Source organism: Medicago sativa, chromosome 1, assembly GCF_051527215.1.
Source record: "Medicago sativa cultivar Bolivia chromosome 1, Bolivia_mono, whole genome shotgun sequence".
Taxonomy (NCBI): Eukaryota; Viridiplantae; Streptophyta; class Magnoliopsida; order Fabales; family Fabaceae; genus Medicago; species Medicago sativa.
The window spans coordinates 81,276,971-81,286,720 of NC_140749.1; the positions used below are offsets into that span (position 1 = coordinate 81,276,971).

General features: G+C 32.6%; 1 long non-coding RNA gene and 1 pseudogene across 2 annotated transcripts; one reads left to right on the forward strand and one right to left on the reverse strand.

The window, feature by feature from the left end:
- The first annotated feature begins 252 nt into the window (after positions 1 to 252).
- LOC146958045 (65-kDa microtubule-associated protein 1-like) lies at positions 253 to 7,973 on the forward strand (annotated as a pseudogene). Its single transcript, XR_015024570.1, has 18 exons — positions 253 to 490; positions 1,143 to 1,200; positions 1,325 to 1,410; positions 1,576 to 1,688; positions 1,895 to 2,035; positions 2,126 to 2,234; positions 3,597 to 3,650; positions 3,822 to 3,977; positions 4,056 to 4,367; positions 4,832 to 4,928; positions 5,044 to 5,183; positions 5,343 to 5,680; positions 5,772 to 5,931; positions 6,491 to 6,621; positions 6,952 to 7,080; positions 7,168 to 7,216; positions 7,309 to 7,410; positions 7,707 to 7,973. The product of XR_015024570.1 is annotated as a 65-kDa microtubule-associated protein 1-like (transcript).
- Positions 7,974 to 8,084: 111 nt separating this feature from the next.
- Positions 8,085 to 9,225, reverse strand: LOC146958046 (uncharacterized). Its single transcript, XR_015024571.1, has 2 exons — positions 9,171 to 9,225; positions 8,085 to 8,263 (listed from the first exon to the last, which is right to left on the reverse strand). It is a non-coding gene; the product is annotated as an uncharacterized LOC146958046 (long non-coding RNA).
- Between the last annotated feature and the right edge of the window lie 525 nt (positions 9,226 to 9,750).

The window sequence follows — 9,750 nt, forward strand, 5'->3', positions numbered from 1 at the left end:
AACCCACCCTCCAATAATTGAATTACCAAAATGCCCCTCATAGGGGCAAATTGGTAAATTCACCGGACATTTCCTTTAATATATATATATATATATAGTAGATTTGATCATTGTTTTTAATCTACTAAACTAAATAGGAAAATCTTTGGACGTTCTTTTTCCAATTTTACCCCTGTGGGGGCAGTTTGGTAAATTAGTAAATCATGGTGTTCCCTTATATATATTGGTCGATATGATTCAATTGTGCTTCCCACTATGACTACTTCCTCATATTTCTTCATCTCTTCTGTCCGGTTCCTGTTTTTCTCGCCATAGAAGCTTCTGGTCCGGTTTTTTGTGGTTGTGATGTTTGTGTTGTTTAATCGCTTTGCATGTTTGTGTTTTCTTGCTTCTTTTGTGCTTTGTTTTTCTTCTAATGTTGGTTTTCAGCTTCTTCTTCAGGTTTGTTTAGGAGATAGCAGCTTTTGGTCCGGTTGTTTGCTGTTTGAAGGTTTGTGTTGTTTGATTTCGTTGCATGTTTATGTTTTGTTGCTTTTTGTGTCCTTTGTTTTTGTTCTAGGTTCTGTTTTCATTTTCTTTTTCAGGTTTGTTTGCTATTACACTTTGCATGTCGTTTATTTGTTAGGTTTTTTTGATTGTGCTTTGATTTTGTTATGTTTTTGTGTTTTGTTGGTGTTTTGTGCTTTGGTTTTGTTCTAACTTTGGAAAATCTGTTGATATGAGATTATGTCTAAGGTGTTAAAAACTGATAATGATAGTGTTTGATACAAAATTTGGGTGAAAGATAGTGTTTGAGATAATTGGAATTTTTTTAGAGAAAAGCAATAAGTAGTGATTATGGAGAATTCGAGATGGCTGGAGCTCAAGGGACGCTTAAGCTGAAGTGTATGTATCATGTGTTATTGAAATTTTTTATGTTCTCAGTCCTGTGATTTTATTTAAATGATTTCTTTATTTCAAATTTGCATTTTATTTACATTTTGGATTTAATTTTTTTCATTGTTAAGATGAGGGCTCACTAAGTGTTTGAGGAAATGTCTCAATATGTATTAAGTAGGATTTGTATTGCTTTAATTATATTCCTATTTGCATTTCATTAATTGAGATTTTAAATTATGTTTTTCTCTAATATTACTTGGCAGGTTCATAGAGTTGTTGATGAAGATTAGGAATGATAGTCTTTTGATCAGCCTACAAAATGTTAGTCTATGTATAGTTCTAATAGAATTCAAAACTCAATTTTGCTTATATGTATTTCTGAAGGTTAGGGTTGAAAAAGATTGTTCGTGGTTATTTCAGTTCCTATTTGTTTTTTTGGTGTCAGGAGATGGAGTAGAGAAAGTTGAAGAAGGTGCTGAACAAAGTAATGAAAAGAAACAATCTAATTTTAGACATAATTATCATGATATGGTAAATATTACTTTATATGTTATTTGAATTTGAATAATAATCATTGTTTTTAGCTTCTATTCTTTGGGTGCAGGATTAAGATCTAATATTCTAATATGAAGGCTATATTTGTTATACTTAATTATGATACTTAAAAATTATTTAATGCATATTGATTGACTTCAGGTCTGATCCTGGTACAATGAAGCAAGGAAAAGTCCCTAAGAATTCACAAGGCCGAAAGAGAGAAAAATGAAGCGTGAACATTTGGAAAATTGGCTCAGATTTTTTGTTTTTGAGTAGAGAATTCTTTTGAGTTTTTGTCTCTATTTTGTTTCTAATTCTTATTATATACTTTGCATCTATTACTTCATTTAGTGATACATGCAACCTTGGAGGTTACTTGATGACATTTATATTTCAGTTTTTAGCTTCAAGATTACTTGCTTATATTTTTTTAATTTCGTTTCTGGAGAGTCTTTTTGTTGACTGTTTAAACTCACAGAATATTGCAGATTTTATTCACATTGGATGATGGGCTGATCATAGAAACAGTTGTCATACCTTGTGATACAGGCAGGACTACTGTGTGCGTTTCAAGTCAAGTTGGATGTGCCATGAATTGTCAATTTTGCTATACTGGAAGGCAAGCCTTTTTTCTGTCTATAATGATCGATTCAGTGGCTACACCGTCTTTAGTTTTGCTGCATGTTTTTCATACAGTGTAATTTTGCAGAATGGGTCTCAAGAGACATCTTACTGCCGCAGAAATAGTCGAGCAGGCGGTTTTTGCAAGACGGCTATTCACAAGTGAAATTGGTTCCATCACCAATGTTGTATTTATGGTATGTCAACAATTGCACTGAGAATTCTAAAGCTTATTGTATATCAAGTTCTACTTTGTTCCTAGCAAATAAGATGCCACTTCTATTTATAAGGATGAAAATAGGCCAGACAGCCCGACGTAGCGCACATTAGGCTTAGGCTAGGACAAACATATGTAATTGATAAACTAGGTTAAGAATTCTTCTAAAGCACATTTTGCTGAGAAGGCTAGACTTTGGTCTCTCAAATTTTGAGGTGTGATAGACCGATTAATTTAGTTTATATAATCAATAAAATAATATTTTTTTCATCTAGAATTGAGTGGACCCTGTAAGTTTAAATAACTTATACAAGGCTGACATGAAAGCTATGATAAGCCTAGCCTAGAACTTACAAGTTGTAGCTATACGTTTAAAAAATGTCGTGGTTGGGGCAAGGATGCCTTTTTAGCTATAAGATTAAATACACCTTGAGTGTACACAACATACTATTCTAGACTTTGAGCTATAAGTTCAATTACGTTGATGCTTAGTAAATTGTCATGTGTGCTAGAGATGAAGAGGGGAAGATAATGATAAAATGTAACTACAGGTGTGGTGTCTTCTTATTGAATGTTGATTAGAACATGTAGAAGAGGATTTTCATAACTTTATTGTATATTATAGATGTGTACATATTTTATTTTAATCACAATCACAAACATTTATTATCTAAGCAATAGATATAATCAACACTTTTCTCCTTTACATTGCATTGGAGGAAAATTTCTTCTTATTGATCACAAGTTACAAAATTTTTGTTTTGTTTGGTCTGAGAAGAAATACTAGGTTTGGTCTGAATAATGCCAATTTCGACTCTTTTTTTGTGAGCTGATGAAATTTTTATGTTTTGTGGGTTGAGGAATGGTATAGAAAGGTTCAAATCAGACATATTGGACATGGATGTAACAACACAATGGTGTATTATATATTTTCCTTTACATTTTTCGGTTGATATTTTCCTTTTTCAATGTTTTTGTAGAACTCTTGAAATGTTTCAGAAATGTTTGAGATTTAAATAGTTAAAAGAAACAAAAAATTTCGTTGTTTGCTGCAAGGTGAGCTTATTTTATCTCTCAGCTCAAATTATAAGCTTATTCTAAGAAACTTATTAGTTGCTATAATTCTCTGTGCCATTTTTGTTAGTAACTCTGTATTTTCTCCTAAGGTTTGAACCTAAAAGCTGTTCCTAAAATGTGGTTTGATTGTCCATGCTTTAATATTCGAACAGTACTTCCAAAATTTGAATTGTTTTAATCCTAAAACTAATCAAGATAACTTTGGTGGATATTTACGGAAATTTCTGCTTTGTTATTCATGCTCTCTCTTTTTGTTTCTGAACAGTTTGCTAACATAGTTTTAACGCTGAAAGAAGATAAAAATCAGAGGTTGCACAAGGTTGTTAACAATATGCTTTCAATTGTTTGTAATTTTTACATAATGTTGTTTTTGTCTCGCAAAATATCCATGCCTATCACACTTGGAAGTAAATTTACCTTCATCATTTTGAATTCATTTCTGATTGGCTTTTAGTTTATGGTATAATGTATTTTACTTCAACCATTGCAGCTCCAGGAATTAGCTTCTCAATTAATTGATCTGTGTAATCTAATGGATACTCCTCCAGAGGAAAGGAAACTGTTTGACCATGTTACCTGTAACATCTCAGCTTCTGTCGATGAAGTCACTCTTCCTGATACCCTTGCTCTGGATCTGATTGAGCAGGTGCTAGAGACCTTCTGAAGTTTAAAAATTTGGGCTCCGAAACTTATGCTAACATATTATTTTGTTCTTTTTATGAAGGCTGAAGTGGAAGTTGAGAGACTGGACCAGCTTAAAGCAAGCAGGATGAAGGAAATTGCTTTCAAGAAGCAAGCAGAACTTGAAGAGATATTTGCTAATGCTCATATAGAAATAGATTCGGATGCTGCAAGATAGAAGATCGTGGCATTGATTGATTCTGGAGACATTGAACCAACTGAATTACTGGCTGTCATGGACAATCAAATAGCAAAAGCCAAAGAAGAAACTTTAAGCCGAAAATGTATATTGGACAAGATTGAGAAATGGATGTCAGCATGTGAAGAAGAGAGCTGGCTTGAGGACTATAATCGGGTAATTATAATCTCCCTTGTGCATTTTTTCTATGTGTCCAGTTTTGGTGAGAGAGGTGAGTCAAGACATTTACTATCATGTTAGCATTGATGTATAAAAGCATTGATGTATCAAAGAAAATTTAAAATTTTAACCAAGTAAACTCTTCATAATCTGTATGGTATTGGTTGATAATGATGACTTGCTTCCAACTAAAAACTTCAAGCAATAAAGAGTTAAGAACTAATTGATACTAAATGCAGCTATTTCTTTGAAAAATGCAGCCATTTCCCTTAATTTGCTCATTTTTCTTCTATAGCCTATCAGTATGAGTGATTTGCTTTTTGATAGTGCCTTGCCATGTTTCCAGAATTACCAAGTTTAGCTTTACTGCAATTTGATCATTGCATTAAATGGTTGCATAAGTTTGTCCAATATATCATTTTCGATTTAATAATTTTGTCATACACAACAATGCAAAACAGGATGACAACAGGTATAATGCAAGCAGAGGTGCACACTTAAACCTCAAGCGAGCAGAGAAAGCTCGGATACTGGTAAATAAAATTCCCGGTATGTATGGAATGAAACCACAACCACCATCAGATAATGTTATTATTAGTTATATTTGCTGTCAATATTAGGTAAAACAAAAAGATGCTACATTATTGGAAGAATTAACATTGTTTCTTTTGGTGTAAATGCATTGCCAAAACATGTGCTTGGGAAGAGACTCATGATATGTCATTCACATATGATGGTGTTAGTCTTCTTGCCATGTTAGATGAATATGCCATGCTTAGGCATGAATCGGAAGAAGAAAAACGAAGAATGAGGGTAAGTTTTATTGGTATGATGATTAGGATGACTGATTATCGAATTAACTGGAGCATTTGCTAATAATAAGACTGAGCAAAAGTAAAAAGTCAACTTGATGTAATTCTGTTGACTACAATTTTACCGACTCGAATACTCTGTGGACTTTCCACTGTATATGATCAGAAGAAATTTCAGGAGTAGCAAAGCACGGAACCAGAAGCCCCCTTTGGTTCAAAACGAAGCCCTGCTAGGCCAGTTAGCGCTGCTAAGAAGGTAGGTGGCCCTCGTGCTAATGGAGGGGCCAACGGTACTCCTTGCCGACGGCTATCGCTTAATGCTCATCAAAATGGAAGTAGGTCCATATCAAAAGATGGAAAAAGGGATAATACTAGACCAGTTGCTCCTGTGAATTATGTGGCCATATCAAAAGAAGACGCTGCTTCCCATGTTTCTGGTACTGAACCCATCCCAACATCACCCTAATGAGAGCTTAATTTCCAACCTTAATTCGTGAGGTTAGCATTTTGTTGATTAGACTATATCCTTCTGAGTTCTTATATTTTATGTTATATTTGAAATGTTTTGATTTTTTTTTTTTATTTCAAGGCATAAAATGCAGGATTTTATCCATGTGAGTTTGAGGCTTTGAAGAACAAACAATTATTGTTGAGAAGAAAACATTGCGAATCCAAACCACGATGGTTCTTACAAGGTTAATGGGAGTCGCAGCGATGACCCCAGTGTTGTTGATTCCTTTTTAGAACAGGTATTTCTTAATTAATAGTTCTTGGCAACATGTGTATATTGTGTCGGAATATGTGAAAATATGAGTACATGAGTATATGTGGAGTTTTGAATATATTAAGGATAGAGCTTTATCATGTGACGCTAATATTTAAAAGTGTTTTCAATTCTTTCTGTCCACAAATTACTGTCGTGACCTCTGTCTGCAACAACAGAATTTGAGGGTGACTTAATCACAAATACAAGTTTTTTACACATTTGTTTTTATATATAAGAACTGTTTGCACAAACACTTTTAACAGCTCATGTTGGATATTTATATTATAGATTTCATATGTGTATTAAATTCGGTGGAAGGGTTGAATTTGGCTAAAGTTTAAAATTATTGGTATATGCCTTGGTCGTTTGGTTCTTTGAGGAATACCATAACAACTTAATTATTGGCATAGACTTTAATGAATACCATATCAGCTTAATGCATAAACATTTCGTTGAGACATGGGAAAAATAGATAACCTCATTTAGTGAGTGACATAAAGCTTCTTCTCCCAATGATGCTAAACTAAAAAATTTGCCTCCAGTATACACAGGTAAATGGGCCAATGCAACAGATGCGGAAGTAGAAGAAGAGCCGGCAAAAGGAACTCCTTATACATTCCAGTTTCGTGTCCCCAAAGGAAGTTTAAAAATTACTGACTTAATACGAGGCGAGGTGAGTTCTTTATTTCTCTTCCGCCCTTTATCCATTTTTTTTATCTTGGTATTTTTTTTGAAGGTATGATCGGTGATTTCCTACTCCATGTAGTACAAAAATGAAGTACTTCACTTCTTTTAATGTGTTGCCTTCATATTCATAAGTCAACTGATTAAGTAATGTATTTCATCTCATAATTTGCTATCCATGATCCCTTTGAAACAGTGGATTAATGTAATCGCATAAACACATTATTTCTTTACATGTTTAAGATGTGCTTTTCATTGATAAAAAAATAAACAAATTTCTTGCAAATCATGTTGACTAGATATTAACTTTCTTTGTTAGTGTCTTGATGGTTAGTTGGAATTTGGATACACCTGGAGATTTTGTGATAATGAGGAGTACCGGTCAGCCAGTTTATAACTTTTGTGTGACAGTTGATAATGCTACCATGGCTATTTCTCATGTTATCAGGTAATGGTTAAATTTCTTATTCAATCAAATGAATCTGTTTGATTAAATACTTTTGCTATCTTATTCCGTAAAGTATTTGTAATTCAGAGCAAAGGAGCATTTACCAAACACTCTAAGGAAGGCATTAATATATAAGGTAAAGCGCAAACAGTAAAGTATATAATCTTTTATAGTATCTTGGTCACTGATTTTGGTTTGTTCTGCATGTGTGCATGAATCTGTTTACAGGCACTAGAGTTTCCCATGCCTCATTTTGCACACATTTCCTTGATTTTAGCTCCTGATCGGAGTAAATTATCAAAGCGACATGGAGCAACATCAGTTGGTCAGGTAAAGGTTCATCCATCATTTCTATGTTACATTGTTCTTAAAGTTTTATTTGGTCACTTTCTTTTATTTTCTTTTTAATCTTAGGGTTAATGTTAGTCTCTATAAAATTCACAATTTTTCAAATTTAGTCCTTATATAAATATTGGTCCTTATTCTGCTTTAATAGGGACTGAATGAATACAGGTACAGAGATTAAAAACATTTTCTGTAAAAAGTTATTTAGTCAAGAAGATGTCGATTATTTTGATGGATTTAGACACAATGGAATTGTATAAAACTGACATTATTCAGTCCAGGGATAGGGATGAGAAATGTATGAAAGATGCTTGGATTCAGTTCGCATTTGACAACACTCTTCAGGTGGGCGACAAAGTTAGATTCAGTTTTGACTTCGACTTGAACAGCTTATTCGCCGAGTTAGTCTAGCATGTCCCACAAATTTGTAATTTAATTTTCACTGTGGATTTAGAGACTATTGTAAGATGTTTGTAGACTATTATGTCCCATGATTTGCTGTTGTAGCTACCTGTGGCTTTTGCTATGCATGTCTTGTGCTTCTTTTATCTTTAGTGTGGTACCTACCCGTTGTTCAAAGTGGCAATAGTATGAAATTTATGTTTCATCTAGCAGGTTTGCTTCTTTTTATATAATATATGGAAAAATAGCTTCAACAATAAGAATAATAAACCAATGTTATTGACTTCAAAGTCCACACATCATTCTCTGGAGTTATCAAAATCTGTCCATAAGACATGGACGAAGGTTTACGGTTGACAAAATGCAGGTACTATAAAAATAGAGAGCAACTTTTCCCATCCCTGACATTATTTTAGGCATGCACGTTTTATGTTTTCTGAAAATGCATTTATGGAAATTTTAGAGGTCAAAAACTACACTTATAGTCTAGATACATGTTCAGTTGAGTCAATAAAAAAAATATACCATGGTTTTTTTTAAAATTTATCTCAACCCAACAAATCACTTGCATGTTACCACATCATTAATTGAAGGAAAAGTGGAGCTTATATAGTGTAAACAATCCCTGATAAGAACCATGCATTTGATCTAACTCTTGATATTGTCCATTATGGACTTTATGACCTAACTGGATCATAACCAAAAATGATACTACTTTCTCGAAAAATTCATATTAAATCATTTTTCATAATTTAAATAAAAAGTATGAGTAACTCCAAGTGTTTGATTGGGTGGTCAAAAGACGGATCTTTGACATCAGATTTTGAGTTCAAGTATTTCTTAACAGAGACTGAAATAGTATTCTCTTCTCACCTTAAATTTAAATTATCTATCGAAAGTAATATAAAAAGTAGTAATAATAATTTTACTAAAACCATTTTGAAAATTGACATTTTATTTGAACATATTCTTTTCAAGTGAGGAATGAGCATATAACAAAAGTGAACAAGCGCTATTTTATTCACAAGAACATAAACCATTTTATCACCATAAAGAAAAACAAAAACCATTTCATTTTCTCCTGAAAATACTAAAGAATTTATTTATGACCATATATGAAACCAAATCCTATTTTCTTTAATTAAAAAATCCAAAGAATTCATTTATGAGCACATGTGGAACCAAAAAACTTTTGTTTCATTTAGCAAGAAAAAACTTAATGTCTTAATGTTATCACAATTTATCCTACCTTTTTATTGAAATTCGTTTCATTTTGGAAAATCACCTATTTTTCAAGTAATTCACCAAAATAAAGTATTCACGCCGAAAGTGATTGATCTTACCTTTAATCCACTTTTGTTTGTAGAAGTTACATCATGAAAAGCTCCAATAGCATCTTATATAAAGAGTAAAAAATGAGCAAAGTAAATAATTAAGGTCAAATTTAAAGAAGGGATCGGTTTCACAAAGAAACCAACCAACAATCAAGTAAATTCATAAGTATTTCTTCAAAACTTATGGGCAAAAATTCCTTTTTGGTTAGTATATGACAATAACAGTCTCTTTGATATTTACTTCACATCTTATAATCTGCACATTGTTGGTTCCTTCACTGATTCCTATTAGTATCATGTTAATTATAATGTTTTTTCCCAATCTCTTGAACAAAATAAGACATGTTCTTTTCCTGCAGCAAAACTATATAATCCTTCAATAAATTTTTAAAAAGGTGCATATAGCTACGATTTGTGCAATATGTTTGCTTGATTTTCACATTTATGAAGTTTGCATTTTCCCTTAGTATGCTAGAGTGTAAAAAGGGCAGCAAATTTTTTTTTGAAAAATGCAGCTATTTCCCTTAATTTGCTCTTTTTTCCTTTATAACAAAGTTTTTCTTTGCTCAAAAAAAAAAACAAAGTTTTT